This window comes from Ananas comosus, linkage group 8, assembly GCF_001540865.1.
Source record: "Ananas comosus cultivar F153 linkage group 8, ASM154086v1, whole genome shotgun sequence".
NCBI classification, from domain to species: domain Eukaryota; kingdom Viridiplantae; phylum Streptophyta; class Magnoliopsida; order Poales; family Bromeliaceae; genus Ananas; species Ananas comosus.
Window position 1 is genome coordinate 4,157,466 of NC_033628.1, and position 15,377 is coordinate 4,172,842.

The following is a 15,377-nucleotide window of genomic DNA, read 5'->3' on the forward strand; positions in this document are numbered from 1 at the left end:
AGTACTGTGATATTGTCCTTGTTATGTCATGGTATTAAAATTTTCGCTCCTCTTTGACTACTTTGGTTTAAATATTTAGAGTTATTTGTTGCATTTTTCTTTAGCTCCAGTCCTTCAATACATTGTTATATTCTAATATTCCTTGGTGTTTCTGACCATTTTCTACCTCTTCTTTGAGGCGATGATGATGAGTAGGGAAATATGTGAAAAATATTGGCTTAGAACGAGCGGAAGTTTGGACAACCTGCTCATAGGCAACCACTTCCTATTGTTCTTATAGTTGGTGGATGCTACTCATGTCCTTATTTCTAGGGAAACTATGGCTATGCGTGTTCGGCTATGGTTCTTCCTGGTTGCGCATTACCAGCTCTCAATAATCGAGTGCTTGATTCACAAAAGTTTAGATTAGGTTGACTCACATATTGCAAGATACCATGAAGATTTTTGTGAATCAAGTGCAATTTGTTAAAGCTCTCAAATATTACACGATACCATGAAGATTTTTACTAAACCTTTGTGAATCAAGTACAATATGGAAAATATGTATGATGACAAGGTTATGAAGATTGTACTCTATGATAGTGTGTAATGAGTGTCATAGTTTTTTGGTCTTTTGGCGCTTTACTCTATGCACTTCAGGTCTTTGTGGTTCCTAATGTTTCTTGCGCCTTTTTCACAATTGGGAGTAGTACAAGCTAAAAGATGCAATAGTTTCTAATTGCTGAACCTTTTAGTGATAATAACCTTTTTTGTGATGATGTCGGTTCAAATCAGTTCAAATTTATGCATATTGAGATGGAATTTTAAGTCAATAGCTCTACTTTCTATGTTGATCAAAGATGGTGCAATGCTGATTTTCTGGACTGAACTGGGCCAACTTTGGATTTTGATAAAATCCATTTGAATTTCTCCTAGAAGCTGAACTTTGGAAGGATCGATAGTAATCATTTTTTTCTTTTTCTTTTTTTTTTTGAGAGATAGGTAGCACGCTACCCACTTCATTTATTTTATTTAGAAATAAACTTAGCTGGAAATGTGAATCAACTAGGATTCAAACTTGGGACCTCGAGTACTAATCACCAAGCCCTTTGCTACTTGCTCAAGGGACAGTTGGTATCTTGACTTCATCCTCTTGTGGTTAGAATCTTATTTGGACCAATTTGGAGGCAACATGAGTGAGAAATTCGGTTCTAAGAGATATTTTTCATGAAATTGTTACAATTGCTGCTGCCTTTACTAAATCATTGATCTGATAATAGATGGCTCATTTTTTGCAAGAATGATTGGTAATATGCATATGAAGTAATTGTGCATCTCTCTTGATTGCTCTATTCTTTATATTATACTTTTGTTTGTTTTTATTGACCTGATTTTGTTTTTTAAATAGGAAAATAATGCATGGTTTATTGTCCATTCCTTGTGGTTAATTTCTAATGCACTGATTCCTGGATTTTTTCCCCCACTCTGCTATGAATTTCGCTCTGCTATGAATTTCGCTCTGCTATGATTTCACATACTTCTCGCATCGATTGATCTAAACTTGCTCAGTTTTTTTTTTTTTACATATTCTACTTACATCTTTTGGTTTAGCTATATTCTTTGTCACCCCAATTTTTTCTTATGATCTATTTGTTCAAATAATGTTCTGCATTGCATAGGTAAGGTTAGGAGAAAAAAAAATGTGTGAAGAGACAAGATATGTAATATTGCAAGATACTATGAAGATTTTTACTAAACCTTTATGAATCAAGTACAATTTGAAAAATATGTATGATGACAAGGTTATGAAGATTGTTCTTAGCTTGGTTATGAGATAATTAGTGCACTTTTGATATTTATGCTGAAAATTCAGTACGTTGAGAGTATTGTGATAATTGATGGAATTGTGGTTGACTTTGTATCCACTTTTTTGAGTTAGTGTTGATGGGACTCTAGCTTACTTCTTCTCCACCTCGGAACTCCATTCTTGCAATAAATTTCCTTCAATTTCTCCAATTACCCTCTTTTCTCTGCTGGCTGGCAGCAGGGTATTTGGGAGAAAGGAGCTTAATTGGAGGAGTTTTGAAGTTCCAAATTTAAAATTGAATATATGTAGCTGTGTAGGGGGAAGTTGAAATGCAGCTTGCACCTCTGTTGAGATGGAATTTCAAGTCAATAGCTTTACTTTTTATGTTGATCAAAGATGGTGCAATGCTGATTTTCTGGACTAAATTGGACCAACTTTGGACTTTGATAAAATCCATTTGAATTTCTCCTAGAAGCTGAACTTTGGAAGGATCGATAGTAATCTTGACTTCATCCTCTTGTGGTTAGAATCTTATTTGGACCAATTTGGAGGCAACATAAGTGAGAACTTCGGTTCTAAGAGATATTTTCTATGAAATTGTTACAATTGCTACTGCCTTTACAATTCTTCCACACTTCTGATAAATTATATGAATTCCCACGTGCCAAAAGACATTGCCTTAGGTACTACTTAATATGTGTTTCCTCACTACTAATAGAATAACTTTACACAACAACACTCATATTACATTGTTTGCTTTGTAGTGATAACGAAGGCTCTGAAGACAAGCAATGAAGGATTATGTATAAATATGCCATTTCTTAGCAATATATATAAATGTAATGGAGATTATGCCTATTCTAAACAATATTTATAATTTACCTTTATAATCTACGTGTATATATGAAGTTAATCATTTTAGAACCTCTTCTAATAATATATATCATAAAATTATATTTTCACTATGTTTAAATTTTGTTAATCTCCAAGTTTTTCTCGCTGATTTAGCAGACTTGCTAAGCTTTATTTCTAGGCACCATGCTGAACTTGACAATTTAGAGAAGAGTTGCCAAACTTCTATTGTGTGTGAGTGCATATACCTATGTTACTATTTTGATTAACCTTTCACATATCGCATTATATCAAGGTGAGTTTAGATACCCAGTTTCTTATTGTTGAAGTTGAACTTGAGGTAAGGAGGTAACAAGTATCGTCGTCGTGGTCCATCTGGGGTGCACGTAGCAATCGGGTGGAACCTAACGTATGAAAGTGAGTGCCTCACTGCTATCCATCTGGGGATGCAGGTGGCGATCGGGTGGAACCCGATGTATGAAGTAATGGATCCCAAGGCACATTGACTATTGCTGTTGAAGCCGGAGATTAGAACGTCCTCTGGTTCAAGATCTTCGATTCTATATCCTGTTTGAATTAAGGTCTGCTTCGGTAGGATACTTACCGCAGACCCGGGATCAACCAACATTCGCTGAAGATGAGTGCTGTTAACATATCCTTCGACATACAAGGGGCGGTTGTGATCTCTATTCCCTGAACGGATGGATGATGAATTTGTTGTTGTTGTTGCTGTCGTAGAAGCGTATTCAGTGCATCCATCATAGTGTTCTTCTTCGTGGCAACATTGCGGCCCATATAGCCGTTGAGTCACTTCGAGCTGATCTCCGATACACTCTTCGTTAGTCCCTATCCGATCATGTTCAACCTCAGCATACTGGCACAAGTGGTACACCCAGATGTCCCTACCCGAGTGGTCAGTGTGTTCTTCTTCGTGGCAACATCTTTGCTGGTCATTTGATTAAATACCATTTCTTTAAAAAAAAAAAAAAAGAAGAAAAGAAAACGAAGGGGGGAGGATCACCCCCCCTCTTCTCCTTCTTCTCCGTCATGGAGGTGGAAATTCCCTCCTTGAGGGTTGCGGTCCATGAAAATGTCAGTGACAATCATCAAAGTAAGCTTCGATTGCAGGAATTGGATTCCCTTGAAGGGCTGAGGCTTCAAGCTCAGCAAAATCTCGAGCTTTATCGAAGTCGGATGTCCAATGCATACAACAGGATGGTGAAGCTTTCAATAAAACCTTGGTAAAATTGCTAAAGATTGTGTGATTCACATTTTTTTCCCGATTTTTTATTCCCGATAAAGTTTTTTGTTGCTTTATATATGGCTTATGCATTTACTTAAGGAGATAAATAATTTTGTTAATTAGTTTTTGTGTAGTCTATATTAACAGTTTATAAAAAATATACTACTCTTTATTTGCTTCATCTTTTATTTTCTTCTTTTTCTCTCTTAGCGTGTTAAGTAAACCTTTGTATATGTCTTATATGCAAATAATAAATCACTTAATAAGCTTACAATTTTCTTTAAATCTGAAATATTTTTTTCTCCTTTTATTTGAAGTTGTCGTTTGGCGATTAGCTTGGACACAGTATAAACTAATTAAACAATAAAAAGCAAAATTAAACATCCATGAACATCTTTGAGTCATGCAATTCTGGATTCTTAATTTGAACTTTTTATATACATAAAAAATCTTTATGCAAGTGAAATCTGAATTATGAATTCTAAACATTTATATGTATCGAATTTTCTGGACCTTTTTTTTTACTTTTTTTACTATTGTTTTGTTTGGTTTAATATGATTACCATAACCAACTCTAAATTCTCACAATTATTTTGTGGGAGAGGCCCTAATGTTAATAACATATTTTCCTCATCATACAGAAACTTTTTGCCGACAAATTCAAAACTATAGTACCGGTGTAGCTTATCAATGACCTTCCTGCCTAGGCTTTAGTTCGAACTTCCATGAAGAAAGTTACGCAGTTAAATCAGTGCCGATCTAATAATGTTCGATGGCTTGGGGAGTCTAAGCAAAGTACAGTTAGTTAGATTCTGAATTGCTTACTGCCAAAACAGACTTATTTGCTTTTGCTGTGTATCTCGAATCCTTTTTTTCTTTACCGTCTAATATAATTTGCTACTGTCTTCAATTGTATGATTTGATTCGAATGCTACATACCTTGAATTTTGAGATTTTATTTGGACCCTTTTTTTTACTATTCTTTTGTTTGTTTTAATACTATTGCCATAACCAACCTTTTATATTAATTCGCATTCTGAATTCAAGATTCTAAGTTCTAAATTCTGAATATGAATTCTGAATTCCCAATATTGTTCTGTGGGAGAAACCCTAATATTAATAACATCTTTTTCCCATCATACACAAACTCTTTGCCGACAAATTCAAAACTATAGTACCGGTGTAGCTTATCAATGACCTTCCTGCGTAACCCCTTACCATCAACAACGCAGCTGAACTATCTCAAAATATTTGATACATACAAAAATGTTCAAATTCAAAATGATGACCTACCCCTTATTTTCGGTATGCGTGTGGGTTCTTATGCAATTAGCGCTGCAAACCGAGTTACCTTCAGTGCCAAATTGATAATGTTTTGTGGCTAGGAGAGTTTGAACAAAATATCATGGAATTTCGAATTACCTGGCTGAATTCCATATTACCTAGCTGAACTCCGAATTTTCTACCTGAATTCTGAATTGGGAATTCAGAATAAAAAATATAAAATTGCAACGAGTTATTCGATGCATATAAAAGTTTAGAATTTAGAAAAATTAGGATTCATCAAAATTCTATATAAAATCAAATATTTAAAATGTAGAAACTGAATTAAGATAAAATGTATTTTTTGAATTTTAAAATTTTAAATTCTAAATTTCAAATTGCAACATTTAAAAAAAAGGGATTTTAATTTCGTATGTACAAAATTAAATTTTTAGATAATTGGATATTTTAAATTTTAAATAAATTACATAAATTCCCACCGCGAAGCGCGGGCCTTCACTAGTTAACATTAACATCAACATCAACATCAACGTCAACATAAATATTTAATTATTATTTTTAATTTTAATATATTATTATTTTAATTTTATATGTAATTATAAAATAAAATACTGATTTATAAATTAAATTAAGTAGTTAAAAGTTTGCCCGTTTCACTTTTTGTAAAATTAATTTGTGCTAATAGAAAAGAAAATCAGCTAAGTTAATTTTAAATCATGAATTTTTAATATGACTTGATTAAAGAATATCCAACCGGTTTGATTAAACTGGACTGATTCATCGATTCAATAGTTCAACCGTCGGCTCTAATAGTTCAAAGTAATTTTTTTTTACTTATCAGGTTTAAAGAGTTAGATTGAATCGCTTTATAGAAGAGCTCATGGCCTGACTGGTAGAACTATCTGGTGCAATTCGATTTTTAAAACATTGCAAATACGATCTATGTTTTTTAAATTTTATAGTTTATTACTTAAATTTTTAAAAGTTTCTTTTTAAAAAATATAATATATTTATATTTTTTATTAATTTAAAGTGATTAGGCAAACTCTTTCTTAATTAAATAAGAATATAAATGCACGAAAACTATTCAAACTTTGTTCATTTACTCGCAACCACCTACACTTTCAAAATTTTATATTTATTACTCTAATTTTTAAAATTTTACAATTACCAAGCATCTAGATTCATATTTTACTAATTTAAAATAATTAATATTAGCCAATTTGCTGAAAAATGATAAAAAATGCATACTGAAGATATAAATAAGTCTTTTTTTTTTATGTCAAAAACTACTTTTGTAGATTAAATTGACTATAATTATCACATTTACTTTGTTGTATCAAATGCTAAACCTCAACTTTCACATTGTATTCACTAAATTTTGACATTAAAAAAAATTTATATTGCCCGTGTCACGCCCCGGATTACTACGTTTTTCCGAACATGCCAACAGACCCGCCATATACATCAAATTTTTTCGTATATACGAAACGATAACTGTACCTGTAAACAAATCATAGCTACAACCATAAGTATAAAGCTACTAAAACTGAAACATATACATAAAAGCATACTAAACCCATTGTACATACAATATTCACAATACAACCTCGCTCCAGCCAGTACAACAAAATATAATAGTATGTACAAAAAAACAACCCAAAACTACCTCTGAAGGGGGTACTCTTCTAGCACAGTGACCGGAAAGGTAGGGATCTAGCTCGCGATTCCCTTATCACGGTCATAATCAACAGCAACAGCAACGAACTGCTCTGCAAAAAGGTAGCAACAACCGCATGTGAAAACTACTGCAAAACAGGGTAGTCCTCAGTGGGTACCGTCACCGACCCCAACGGCCCACCCACTAAGTCTATAGTACGGTATGCAAAGGATAGTAAAGTAAGCTAGAAGAAACTCTACAGCTATATGCTACTAGACTACCACTATTCAACCCTGCTCTCTGTAGACATAGCAATGCATCACTAGCTATACACTGACCTAATCTCAATGGACTGCCAACTGGCCCGTCCAGCCTGTATCCAAACTACACCGTACACCACCCGCGGGGGTGGCCGGTCCAAGAAACTGCCGAAGCGGGACTGCTGCGACATCAACGTAAGTAAAGCCTCACTCCGAAGCAGCACTCGTGGGAGCGACCCAACCGAGTATGCAAGTGTGTCTCTGTTGAGCTCAATCAGGCTCACACAGGCTGTAGTCAATGTAAATGGGTCACACTAGTCTAACAACCAATGTTCACGTGCCATCGGCAAAATCTGATACATGATGTAAACATCTGGGTCCACCGTCACTCCTGACGGCACTGGACAGTACGGAATAGTCCAAACTCTACTGTAAAACGAGCTCGACTCCTCATCACGAGCGTAATCTCAATCTACACTAATCTAAATATCCACAACGCATAACAACAGTGATACAATAAAAATAACTAGCTCCCGAAGCTAAATTTGTTAACAATTCGAAAATGACAGTGTAGATTTAACGGATTTTCTCCTAAGTCAAATACCAGTTCAGTATATATAACTTCATCGAAAATCATGAAATTATGCTCTAAATTCAGATTTCGTATAAAGCATGCAAATCTACGAATTCGAGCTACTAAACATGATGGTTAAGGTAAGAAAATATATGCTGCCACTTCTACGACTTAGAAGGAATTTCGACGATTTCGGTAAACATTAACCCACCTCAAACGCTCATCCAACACCGGCTAGAAGTTGATAGGAAAAACCTTACGCTAGCTCGATCTCCAACGGAAATCCCCCCCGAGGTGCACGAGCAAACCTCCAACGACCAGCACAAAGCAACTGAGAATGATCCTAAGCTAGCTAGAGAGAGAGAGAGAAAAACTCTATCAGTTCTCCTAGCTCCAACTCAACTAAATAGGGCTCGGGGTCGGTTGGCGATAATATCGGCAACCAAAATGACCAAAAGACTCCTTACCAACTCAATTCTGTCGCCTGAGTACCGATACTCAACTTGGGTACCGGTACTGAACACTCAACCCACGAACTCATGTGCTGTGCACCGGTACTAGCCCGATGCAATACCGGTAACCCGTCCCAGTACCGGTAGTCATCAACAGGTACCGGTACTCGATGCCAAGCTGTACAAACCCGAGAGCAACAAACCATGTAATTCCTCTAGGCCCCGTTTGGATCGCGGGATAAACGGGGATAACGAAAGTTATCCCCGCTATTCCGCCAAACGGGGTGAAATTTAGCCGGAATATTTTATCCCGGTCAAACCTTGCTATTCTCGGTTATCCCGGAATAGCAAGGGATTTGCTATTCCACCATTTTGGTGGAATAGCGCTATTCCAATGCTTAATTTCAAACTTAATTAAATTTATAAATTGAATTAAACTAAATTATATAAATATAATATGTTATATATTATAATACATTATTTTTATTATAAAATTATTAATTGTACTATATTAATACATATTATTTATATTTAAATATTATAATAAAATTTATAATAAATTATATTTAAATATTATAATAAATTCTTTTTATTAAATTTAAATTTAAGTAGAATTTTTAAAAAATTTATAAATTTATTATAATAAATTATTTTTATTAATTGTTCCCACCACTATTCTTATTTTAAAATTTTAAAAATTAAAAATTTAAATTTTTAAAATTTATAATTTATAATCTCAAAATTAAAGTTTAAAATTTAAATTATAAATTTTAAATTTTAAATTTAAATTTTGATATTTTAAATTTTTGAAATTTAAAATTTGATATTTTATATTTTTTTAAATTTAAATATGATCTTAAATTTAAAGTTTGAAATTTAAAATTTAAAATTTTGAATTTAAAATTTGAGATTTTAAATTTCAAAGTTAAAATTTTAAATTTAGAAATATAAATTTAAAAATTTAAAAATTCAAATTCAAATATAATAAGGGGATAATATTATTATTTTTTATTTACAAAACCCATTATCTTTCTTATTCTATCTTACCTAACCAAACGCTATTTTTTTTTTCCAGGAATAACCCAATTTTCATCCAAACGCAAAATTGATCTAATCCTCGCTTATACCTCAATTTATACCTATCCCTGGAATAACTATTTTTTTTTTATCCCCGAACCAAACGATACCCTAGGGTACACCGATACACCTCTCAGGTATCGGTACACAACACTCAAAATCCTGCTTTTGCAGATTTTAGTGTTCGAACTCCCACTCTCACAGCTCTGAGTCCGTTTTCGTGTCTATTCCGCGCCAAAACGACTCTAACTCGTCCCGACGCTCTACAGATGTGTTGATAAGCCACTGATGCTGTAATCAGTCCGACAGCTAAACCCCAGAGACACTACAGCCAGCATGCATTCCTCTTTATTACTGAATCATTTGGCTAATATTAGTCACTTTATTAAATGGTTAAAATAAAAATATTGGCTACTAATTGAAAAATTTTAGAAGTTTAGATTGAAAATATAAAATTTTAAAAAAGTAAACCGCTATCTGCAAATAGGCAAAACTCAGATAGTTTGGAGAAAGACCGCTATCTGCAAACAAGCAAAAACTCAAATAATTATAGTAAGAGCGTGAAAAAATCTATGAAACTTTCCATCAAAAAATGACAATCTAGTGTTTTGCCTTTTGTAACCATGCATTTGAAATTATTTTGTCAATTTCATTTTATTAAGTATTTTCTTTTTACTAAAAGAGATCAATAAATTTTAGAAACTCTATCAACCTTCTTTGTGCGTTCCGAGGTATTAAACTTTCACACTGTTTTTAATGATAAAATCAAGTAATACAAATTACTAGTGCGTTGTTGGAGTAATTTTTAACGTGCTTAAAATAACCAATTATTCTAAAATTTTAAGCTGCATTTTGGTTGGTTCTATTTGCATTGTAGGGAGAATGTGTTACATATAGTAGGACAGTCAAAAATGAAATATATTCCATTAGTTCTCATAAGAGTAACGCATACAAATTTGGGTTAAGATTTTATTTTTAACTTTTTTCGGTCTGATAGCTTCCGATATCCCTTAATATACGTAGTAATTCAACATTACACTGCTGTTCCAAACCAAACGAAATAATACAATATTAGGGTGCGTTTGGTTCGCGCTATCTTTTAAAGATTCCTACTAATCTAATGGGAATAAAAAAATATGACGGTGTTTGGCTAAATACACTAAGTAATCTAGTTGGTAATATTGGATTCACTTGGGAATAAGATTCACCTCAAAGTACTAATCTCATTCCCTTTTGGGAGAGTGGGTATTTTCATATTAATGGATTGGGGTAATCACAATATGTCTAATCTCTTTCTTTCTTCCTACCCGCAGGCTAATTGATATTATTTTTCTTTACATTCTAACCTTATATCTCTCTCTAAACTTAATTTTCTCCCTAAAATTTAACTTTTTTTTCTCTCTCTAAACTAAGCGTTCCCTCTCTCTCTCTTTCTAAAATTTCAACTCTCTCACTCCCTCTAATTTCAACTATATTTTTCTTTCTATTTTTTTAATTATGCTCTCTCCCTCTCTAACTTATACTCTCTCTCCCTTTTTTCTAAAAATATGTTGAAACTTTTGGTAACATTATCTAAAATTAAATAAATAAATAAATTAATTAATTATATATTTTTTGTAATATTAAATAATATGGCTAATTAATATTACCGTGCGAACCAAACACAGAAATTTCACATTCTTAGTAATAGGATGAATAGGAATAAGATTATCGGATATCTTTTATTCCTAGTAATCTTTCATAATGCGAACCAAACGCACCCTTAGAGTAATAATCTGAACAACAGAATGAAGCCAGAAATTAAGATTCGGGGGGGCCAAAATTTAAATTTGATAGGAAAAAAATTCGACCTCGGATAATAAGAAAAAAAATTTGTCAGATTCACTGATAACGACAATATGCTAAGAAAGGAACAAGACTGTAAGAGTTGAAGGGAAAGGACTAAGAAATTCGAAAAAAAAAAATCAAGACACAAATTTTGTTAAAAAAATTAATTTGGCCCCCTAAAATTAAAATTTATAATATTTTAATTTTTATTATAAAGGACTTTTATATAATTTTAAAAAATTTAGGGGGGGCCATGGCCACTGTGGGCGCCTCAATAGCTCCGTCCCTACCAGATTACTAGTCATGTTGAGATAACTAGTGATGTTATATAACGCACTCTAAACTGGCCCTTAATGCCAAATTGGGCCTTCAATATTTGATCTTGGATTTCGAGTTTGGGTTACTCGAAGTTAGTTAGTTAGGCTTTTTAGCATAATGTTTGTTTCATTCAAAATTGGGCCTTGGACCCAAGATTTCTAAGAAGTGAACTACGTGGGCCATGTAGCATTTAGACATGAAGATCATCGTTCCATACCATGCCAATAATAATGCAAGCATGATGTATATCCCCATTTCCATGCATGCATGCATGCATACATACATGAAATAGTACATGTCATGTGGACATCATGGCTGCGTCCCAGCCGTCCGATGCCGTGTGAGACATTCCACGCGTCAACATCTGCAGGTACGAACGACGACGCCCTTCCCCTTCCTCCATTGCATTCATAAGCTAAAAGCTAATTACATTACATGACGTGTCAAACTATCTCAATTGTGGGTGTCGGGGCTCCGTTGTACAATTAGGACCCTATCACCATACCCATCTTGACTGCAAATACGCAGATTCACCCCTCAGTTATACCTGTATTTTCGAAACATCCCTCATCTTTTTTCCTTTTTTTTTTTTCTTCCCTCTTTGGACAAGCTTCAATTGGCGCTCAAGTGGTTTAACTCACTTTTTTTTATTTAGGATAATTGACTATATACCTTTCAAAACTTTGAAAATATTTCATTTACTCCTATTTCTTTCTTTTCAATATACTCCTCATATGTTTCTCCATTATTCCAAAATATCTCTATATTTACCACCCGTTAAGCTAATTTGGATTAAACGTGAATTACATATCTATCAGAGTTAAAAAAAAAATCAAAATACACTTTTTGTCCTTAATTTAAGGACAAATAAAAAATTTTAGTGATGGTAGAAGCTTATATTTGAAAAGATAAAAAATCAAAATACTTTTTGTGTCCCTAACTTAAGGGTAAATAAGAAAAATTGATGATGATAAAAGGGTATATTTGAAAGGGTAAAAAAATAATTTTATAGAATTACAGCTATTGCTAATAGTTTATTAATATAATTTAATTTTAGGGGTATATTAGAAATATGTTGGAACGTAAAAAATGTATATATTTTCAATATTAATATTCTAAGAAGGGTAAATCAGAAAATCGAAAACTTTTCAGAAATATATAAGCAATTGCTCCTTTTACTTTATTATCATTTTACAATTATTTTTTTTTTTTTTTTTACTATTTTGTGTTTGTCTTTATTTAACCATAACGACTTGCACCTTAAATAAGATAATTGATGAAATATTTTATAAACTATAGAATAATTAAGTGTAAATTATACGACCCAAAATGCTATATTTATATGTTACCGTATTATAATATATAAAATAAAGCACTTAAATATTTTACGCTATGAAATACTTCATTCTGGACGACTTTTCAATTTAAATTAAAAATTTGAATTTGAATTTTTATATGATAAGTTAAAGTTAAATTTGGTATTTTAAAAGTTTAAATATAAATGTAAAAATTATATTTTAAATTAATTGAAACTTTGATGGACGGGACGGTCAACCGATGGGTGATTTCAGTCTACTGAGCTAGGCCAGCGTGTCCAATCTGCCCATTCATTCTCTCTCTCCCTCTCTCTCTCTCTCTCTCTCCCTCCTACCCTTTTCTCTTTTACACTCTTATCTCTTCCCTCATTTTCACCTCTTCACTCCACTCTCCCAACTCCCGTCAATCTCTTCTCTTCTCTATTTATACTCACTTTTTCTCCAATTTACTTCTTCTCTCTGACTTTCTCACACCTTTCCTTTTGTTTTTTTAATTTTTATTAGGATTTAATTGGATTTATAGTTGAATATATACTAGTTAGATTATAATACATATTTAAATTTTTTTGAGATAAATAAAGTAGGATTTAAATACTAATTATAAGAAGAAATCTAGTTATACTAGATTTTGAATATGTTTTGATATAAGCTATATATATGCATATATAGTAATGCATTACTATAGTAAGGTCAATGTGAAGAGCTCCGTGGTGAAGCCTCAAGTGTACAGCTCGATCGAGTTGTAGCTATTCTATATAGAAGAGCAACCATGTGTAATTCTTTTTCTAGTTTCCAAATCTTATTTTACCTATATTTTCTATTTGGTTAATTTTTTCTCTTTTATGTTATCCCACTTTCGATCGATAGAGATGGCTATGAAAAATGAAATCAAGAAGTTCAACATTAAGAACAATTTTGGATTATGGTAAATTAAAGTTTGAAAAATTTTGGTAAAAAAGAGTTGGACCAACATTGAACGGAAAGAAAGTGAAGTCGGCGGAGGTCATAGATGCGGCATGGGAAAAGATAGAGTGTGTTAAATATAAAAATGTTTAAACACCGTTATTTAACAGCTTAAGCTTTTAGAGTACAACGGTTGTTTCACATGGTATCAGAGCAGGAGGTCCTGAGTTCGAGTCACGCCAGGCTCCTAGCATATTAATTTCCTCCCATTTAATTCAAGCCCACGTCATGAGCTGATTAAAAAGTTTCGAGCCCAGACGTGAGGGGGAGTGTTAAATATAAAAATGTTTAAACACCGTTATCTAACAGCTTAAGCTTTTAGAGTACAACGGTTGTTTCACAGAGTGGAAGGCGTCGAGCATACTTCATCTAACATTAGTAGATTTGGTTCTCTACGTGTCATCGACGAGTCTACAATAGCGAAGTTGAAAGATCTTTACATGACTAAATCCCTGCCAAACGGGATGTACCTAAGGCAATGGTTGTATAACTTGAGAATGCCCGAAACGGAAGCCTACACAATATCTAAATGAGTTTAGCAAGGTAGTAGCTAGCTGGCTGATATGAGAGTCAGCTTGGATGATGAAAATAAGAGGCTGATTTTATTATCTTCTCTATGGGCATCATATAAGCATTTAATGGCCACATTGCTTCATGGCAAAAGGTCATAAATTTCGAGGCGATTACAGCGGCGCTTCTCTCAAATGAGATGTGGAAGACGACTCAAGAATCTAGGATGCAAAGTTGGAATAGAGCTTTGATGGTAAGAGCAAATACAAAGGCAAAAGTTTGGCAATAAAAGATAGACAAAAGAAGATGATATTCATAGTAGAGTGCTTCTACTATCATAGGAAATGACACATAAAGCGCAAGCGTTAGAAACTTTGGTGGCAGAAGGGGAAAATATTGTGGACCAAGATATGGAGACATCGGTAACTATGCAAGGACGAAATCAGAGGTGACTGATTCTGATGTGCTGTATGGGGTGACCACTAGTGCAAAAAATTCAGATAATGCGTGGATGTTCAACTCGGCATGTTCTTTTTATGTTTGCCTCAAAGAGTTTCTTATCACCTATAGGAAAATCAAGAGTAGAAAGGCTCTAATAGGAAATAGGATGGCGTGCAAGGTTCTGGGAGTTGGCACGGTGAAGATCGGGATGCACAATGGGGTCATGGAGATGGTGACAGATGCGTCCTGGTTTTAAGCGGAACTTGATCTTTAGATGAATTGGGTTCGAAGTGTTGCAAGTTTCAACTTCATGTGGAATTATAAGGTCGAAAAATGAGATTGGGTCATGTGTAAGGTGAAAAGAAGAAACTTGTATGTTTTGAACGGGAGCACAATTAGAGCAGTGAGAAGATGGTTTGGGTTCCAAAAATTCATAGATGTAGTCGCATGTGGTGGAGTGGTAGAGTAGGTGATTTCGAGCGAAGGAGATAAGCTCAAGATGGAGCTTGTGTGTTAAGCTCGACTAAACAGTCAAAACTATGTACAAATCAAACAAGGTTGGTTAGATTTGTAGATGAATCTAAATAGATTTGGATAAATGTTTAACTACATTGGATATAAATGAAGTATGATTTAAATATTAATTAGAGTATAAATATAATTATACAAGAGATTTGTAGATGAATCATAGTTAGATTCGGATAAATATTTAAATCTATTGGATAAAAATAAAGTAAGATCTAAATATTGATAGAGTGAAAATCTAATTATACTAGGTTTAGAGTACGTTTTGATGTAAGCTATATATATATAT